At 36.0% G+C, this 6785-nt stretch overlaps 1 long non-coding RNA gene across 1 annotated transcript; it reads left to right on the top strand.

Annotated features, from left to right (window-relative positions):
- The first annotated feature begins 1699 nt into the window (after positions 1-1699).
- Positions 1700-3175, top strand: LOC127431645 (uncharacterized). The gene is made up of 3 exons (XR_007895635.1): positions 1700-1813; positions 2244-2322; positions 2863-3175. It is a non-coding gene; the product is annotated as an uncharacterized LOC127431645 (long non-coding RNA).
- Positions 3176-6785: the final 3610 nt, after the last annotated feature.

Consider the following 6785-nt stretch of genomic DNA (forward strand, 5'->3'; position numbering starts at 1 on the left):
TGGAGTTTTGTGTTCTTTGCCACAGTCACCTTCAGCTTGCTCACAGGGGTTCTAAATACAATTATTATTTAATTATTTAATTTCTATACACATTTTACAATCATATTTAATCAAACTACACAATGATCACTGTAATGCATTATAGATATTACAGTTTCATTTTTTTGTTTTTTTTAAATACATGATTTCCTGTAAAGCTGCTTTGAATCTATGTTTGTTGTGAAAAGCACTATACAAATAAAAATGACTTGACTTGACTATAGACTGCACCCACCACTCAAAGTATCTGTCTCTCATTAAGTATCATTTCTTTAAAAAAAAAAAAAAAAAAAAAAAACTGTTGACTTTGCATAATTCAGTATTTTTGTCTTTCATATGCTGGAAAGTGGTTTCTCAGAAATTATACAGACTATCTAGATAAGAATTTTGTGGCTGAGAGGTGTGATTTTTGTGACTGGATGATTCTTATTTGATGCAGTGGTTTCAAATAGTCGGTGGTAGGTTTGTGACACATTATTTTTCTGATTATTCTTTCTCATGTCTTCGTTACATTTTCATTTATTAATTTAGCAGATGCCTATACAAGTGTCTTACAAATTAGCAATACAACATAACAAGTGATTTTCCTCTTCATAATTCCAGACTTTTCAACACTGCTGCTAAGATCACCCATGTTCAGCATATCAAATTCTTGTAATCACATGGGTCTACATTATATTTTTATTGATACAGACAGGAAATGCACATCCTGTCAAGCCGAATTGAATTACATACAAATGATTATATATATATATATATATATATATATATATATATATATATATATATATATATATATATATATATATATACACATATATGTAAGGAGGAAACGAGAAGCAGCTTTCCTGGTTCAGGTAAGGATTTATTTTCTCTGTCTTCAGCACAATTACAGTCTCACAGTCTTGCGTTATGCACTAAGTTAATCTACTATCACACACCGCTTCACAAAATAAACTCTCATTATTTGTAATAAAAACTCTGGTTGGTTATATTGTTGATATATTAATGCTTATATTTGAGCATAGCTCAATACCTATATTATAATGTAATGTAAATAAAATAATTTTGACATTTACCTGCCTGTTGCATGTTTGATATCATTTATAAGTGGTTAGGTTTAGGGTGGGGTTGGGTTAGGTTAGGGGATCTAAAATATCGATATGATAGTATAATGTAAATAAATATATTTAGAAGTATAATAAAACATATCTTGGTTAAACGTGCGCAATAAATCAACAGATTGTTAAGACGGATTCATGACACAGTGGTGACAGCATCACCGGACTACAGCGACTTAATGTCCCATATTTGACACCTCTTTTACATGTTCCAACCTGTTGGACATTTTCACACACTTTAGAATCAAAGACACCCTACACATGCATTTTTTCCACATGATTTTTACATTACCTGTGATCCATTATTTGTCTGATATGAAGAATTCAGAACATTTAGCTAACTACTTTGTGAAGCAACAATGTAATCACTGAAAACTTTAATCATTAAGGAGTAAATATGTCATTTTGCAAAATGATTAATCATGGTGCTATTTATTCCATTCACTTTGTTCATAAGAAAGGATGAACAAAGACATTGTGAAGACTTCCCTATTCTCTATTCTGACTATATAAATAACCAACAGCAGTCCAAGAGCGGCAGACAATTCAAAGCATACAGGCTCCTTCAGAAACAATTCACCTATCCATGGCATTTCATCAAATTATTTGTTTGTTTTGTCTGGTTATGCTTCTGTCTGCTTTCACATCAGGAGGTGAGTGTTCTTCTCCTAACGATTGGCATTTACACAGAATAGTCTGCTTGTATGGAAATAAATTTTACTTTGACATTGGTTTGCTTACCTGAGGCCAATAAAGAATTTAAATTTAACAAACTAATGACCAAATGCTTCTTAAATAGGACAATATTTTATTAATGACATTTTTCTGTCTGTTTTGTAGTGATATCTCATAACCCTAAAATGTTAACATGCTGTAAACCACAAATGATCAAAAATACTCCTGTTAGGAGTAAAATCACACACTGTTCTAAAGTTTCAACAATAGGCAATTGTGTTGCAGCTGTTATGTAAGCCACCAAACTAAAAAATTAAAAAATCATCTGCTTCTGAACTCTTGTTGTCATTAAAAACATTTTATTATGAAAATGTATACACTCTAAATGTATTTCACCTCTCTTTACAGTCTCACTGATATAAGTAGGATGCACTGCATTGATCCATAGGCTCCATGGCTCAGTGGTATGCTTAATGCCCTAGAAAAGGTAAGAGTTTTAATTAGACTCTAGAAAAAAAATAAATAAAACAAATCTTTAAAATTTGGGATACCCATTTTGCTTCCTCACTGCTCTATGAATAGAATCAGAACAACAGACAATGTAATAATACAGTACTTCCCCTCAAAGGATGTATACAGTATGTCATAACATGGACTTTTTTTTTATGAAAATACAAATTTAGGTTCAAATCTATGTACATGTGTATCTTAGGACCTGTAACTGCATGTTAACTGGTTTAAGTTTTCACTATTTATAACCAATATATGATTTTGATTTCTCTAGCTTGTAATGAACTATAATGGTTCTGTGGTGTGACAAAGGATGAAAGTACAAATATTCAGTGTACTCTCTCAATAAATTTGTGTTTATAAAAGCTGCATGTAAAAGTTACACTCTTATAAGAAAAGGTTCCATATAGAACTGTGGCAGCGGGGGCATGGTCAAGCATCTCTCCGGATAGAGAGAAAGTGGTAAGGGCGCTTACACCTGAGCTAAATTATGTCTAACACCTGTCTCTAATTTCAGTTAGCACGGGGAGAGCGGCATAAAAGGAGCCACACCGCCAGTAGAGACAGAGAGAGCCTGGGCACCAGAGAGCCGATTGTGAAGCCAAGAGTTTATTATTGAGTTGAGAGTTTATTTTTGTGAAATAGTTTGTGTATTTTAGAGTGAGTCATTGAACAGTGTAAGAGCCCTGAACGAGTGCATTTGCTGCAGTAAGGAAAATAAAATGCTTACCTGAACCAGGAGATCTGCTTCTCGCCTCCTCCTTCCACTGAGAAGTGTTGCAAGAACCTTAAAGTGTTCTATCACTCGCTTCATACTTGGAACTCCTAAAAAGTTCTATATAGAACCCTTTTTAATGATTCTTTGAGCCATGTGGAAAAATGCAACCGTAACATTTGTTTTTTGTTTAGTTTTTAAATTTATTTTTTGTTTTATTTACCATGAATGTTTAACGTTTAATGGATATGCGAATTGAATAGTTCATATACAATATCACTAAGAAAGTGAAGTAACCATGTAAAATACATTTCAGTATTATTAAATAAAGCATTTTGTGACAAGGAGAAGGGCATGGTCTGGCCGTAATGTTGGACACCTGGCGCAAATTTTACTCCAATCAGCCAGGAGAGGGATAAAGAGGAGCCAGTGACGTCAGTGAGGGAGAAAGAGAGAAATGCACGTGGAGCTGTGTGCGTGCGTCAATGTTTGTGTGTGTTTGAGTTAAATAGTTTGTTATTTAAAGTCTTTGTGATTGTTCACTTGGTTCCCACCTCCTCCTTTAAAGAGAGTTAAGAACCTTGTCACAGTGGTGCCGAATCCCGGGATTGGAGGATGACGCGCCGTTAGAGAGCTCTCGCTGCTGACGGAGGCTTGCGACGCCGAGGATACATGGAGCTGGAGCACTGGAGCAGTTCTCCAGGAGGCGGAGGAGCCACTGCCGTCTGCCAGGAGGCGGAGGAGGCGGAGGAGGCGGAGGAGGCGGAGGAGTCAGTGTCATCGCCCGCCATCACGGAGGGCCGCTGCACAGCTGGCTGAAGAATGAATGGTGGCGTGGTCGGGAATCGGTGTTTTTTTCTTTTTTTCCCTGTCTTTCCCCTCTCTCTCTCTCGGGCTCTCCTGCTCTCTTTCTGTCTCCCCTCTCCCTCCCATCATCCTACTCAGGTTCCCAGGAGGTGGGGAAGACCAGCCAGAACAGCCAAAGGGGCAACTCCTCCCCTCCAGGAGAGGAGATAAGGAGGAGCCGGAGGCGCCAGTGAGATAGAGAGAGAGACACACACAGCCGCTGTGTTGTGCTGAAAAGCAAAGTTTTATGTTGTGTTTAAGTTGAACATTAAAGTCTACGTGTATTGTTCAGTCCGGTTCCCGTTTCCTCCTTAGTAGGGATGGCAGAGGTCTGCCACAGTGGTGCCAACAAGCCTCTTGTTCATCAGAAAGGAGGAAGCGGGAACCGGGTTATCAACCAAAAATACTTTTAATAAACAAAACACAGACATAAAACTGCTTTTCAGCATAACTAAAAACGTGCGCACACACAAACACTGCTGTGTGCATCTCTCTCTCTCTCTCGCTCTGTCTCCCTCACTGGCGTCTCCGGCTCCTCCTTATCTCTCTCGCCCACTGATTGGGGCAACTCAGCACCAGGTGTGCATCCTCACTGCCTGGCCCCGCCCTCCTATATAGAACCTTTTAGGGGTTCCCAAAATGCAAACGTAACATTTGGTTTTTGTTTAGTTTTTACATTTATTTTCGTTTTATTACCAGAAGAATGTTTAATGGATATGCAAATTTAATAGTACATATACAATATCACTAAGAAAGTGAAGTAACCATATAAAAGACATTTAAGTATTATTAAGTAAAGCATTTTTAATAGTTTGTATTTACAAAAAAACAAGTAATAATTAACTGAATTCATAATGCAATAGTTATGAGAATTTACTTTATCCACAGGTTTGTAATAATACGTGAAAAGTTAATTAGTAGTTATATTTTTATATAAAAATCATAAATATTAAATAATTTAACACTAACTAGAAGTTATAACAATAAGTAAGATTAATAAACAAGTAAAAAAACTAAGTAAAAATAAATAAAATTACCTATGAAAAGCTGTTAAACAATTTTAGCACTGGGGCAGATACAAAATAATTTTGTTGCCAATGGTCTGACAAACTGAGTGAGGTCTTTTGGATACAACAAATTAAACAAAACTTGTCATGGCTCTGATGATGTTGATGGTCAGAACTACAGAAGTTCTCTGAGTTAGGCGAAGGTCTTTGCTAAAAACCCATGTTAAAATAATATGGCATCTTCAATAAAAATTTTTAAAAAATACATAATTATCATTGTATACAGTTCAAAGGAATGAGGAAGCGGGAGACGGCGATTCCACTCAGGAATGACACTTTTTATTTAAACAAACAAAAACTTGTTAGCTTAACAGTGCAACAGTGCAGCTTCAATTCAAATGTAAATAGTTCAGGTAAGCACACGGCATCGGCCAACACACAGGTGTTAAGCATAGTTGGTAATCATTTTCCACTCATCTCCCCCCGCTTCACTCTCCACAGCACGGCGCTCAGCCACGCCCTCGCCTCCACAATCATATTTTTGTACATGACAATAAAACTATAAACAACAAATACAAGTTGAGAAATTGAAACATTTCCATCACTTCCTCTCTTTGACTTTGGACATTTGACATATTCACACCCTTGAATAGAGCTTGATTAATCTCTTTATATGAAGTTTCATTAACAAGGTTCCGGAGGAGCAAGTTTATTTAATCCAACCAATCACCCTGCCAGAGTAAGAGTATATAAACGGCTTTTTACCCTCTACGTGGCATTGAGTGTTTCTGGCATCCCTCCACCTCCCCATCTCCTCCTATCTATTCCATCAATACTAATCCAAGTCCGGGAGGGTATTCGAGCCGGGTCAAGTTTCCAGCCTCAAGCCCTCTGCCCCGGACAACAAGCCACACGTTTACACTATCCTTAACACAGGGTTACATTAACTTGTGAACTACTGAATTCAGTGCAGTTGGCTTAATTCAATGCCACGATGTGCTCCTGCAAATTGTTTAGTTTTTCCCATATTTTCTAGATGCAAAGAAAATTTAATTATAATATAACCTGGTATCAGGATTACTAGTCAATCCACAAAAGAGATTTTAGTGATTCAAGTTTGAAATTACTAATCTCCTGGCGGAGAATATTGCAGGCTTGGACAAAACAGTTTTGTCGACATTTATTTTTTGTGCTTGCTGAAATAAACATCATAAATGACAAGGAGTTAGATCAAAATAAATACAAATAACAGAAAATTAATCAACAAATTAATTTATTTCTTTTACTTACCAGGGTTACTCAAGCTTTTAGCTCAACCGACTTTCTGTGACTATTTCTGTGACTATTTGAAATAGGATGCTCGTGCGTTTTGATCACTCACGCAGATTTTTTGAATCTTTTGTTGAATTATTTGTCAAGAATAGACTATACTGTAGAATAGACTCTATATTAAACATACATACATACTCACATTAAGCAGTTGTCAACCCAAAGAACCCTTTTGTGCAAAAAGTTTTTTTTTTTTTTCTTTAAATCTTTGGAAATAGAAGCTTTTTGGCATAAACTGTTCTTTGGAACTGAGTAAAGAACCCTATGGTTCTATATAGAACCCCAAAGAACCTTTTTTCTAAGAGTGTATAAAAGTATAAGCAATATGCTGTTTAAAGATGGAGTTTTAGAAGTATAGCATGTTACACAACTACCCTTATAAAAACATCATAGTGGACATAAATAGACATATACGTGTAGGTTCATATGTAGGTGCATTAATTTTACTATACAACGATTTTTCCAGAAAGTGAGATTTTTACACTAATATTGTATGTCTGCATGTCCATTTGCAAGTAAATTTACACAATGTGCTAACCTTTT

Source organism: Myxocyprinus asiaticus, chromosome 41 (assembly GCF_019703515.2).
Source record: "Myxocyprinus asiaticus isolate MX2 ecotype Aquarium Trade chromosome 41, UBuf_Myxa_2, whole genome shotgun sequence".
NCBI lineage: Eukaryota > Metazoa > Chordata > Actinopteri > Cypriniformes > Catostomidae > Myxocyprinus > Myxocyprinus asiaticus.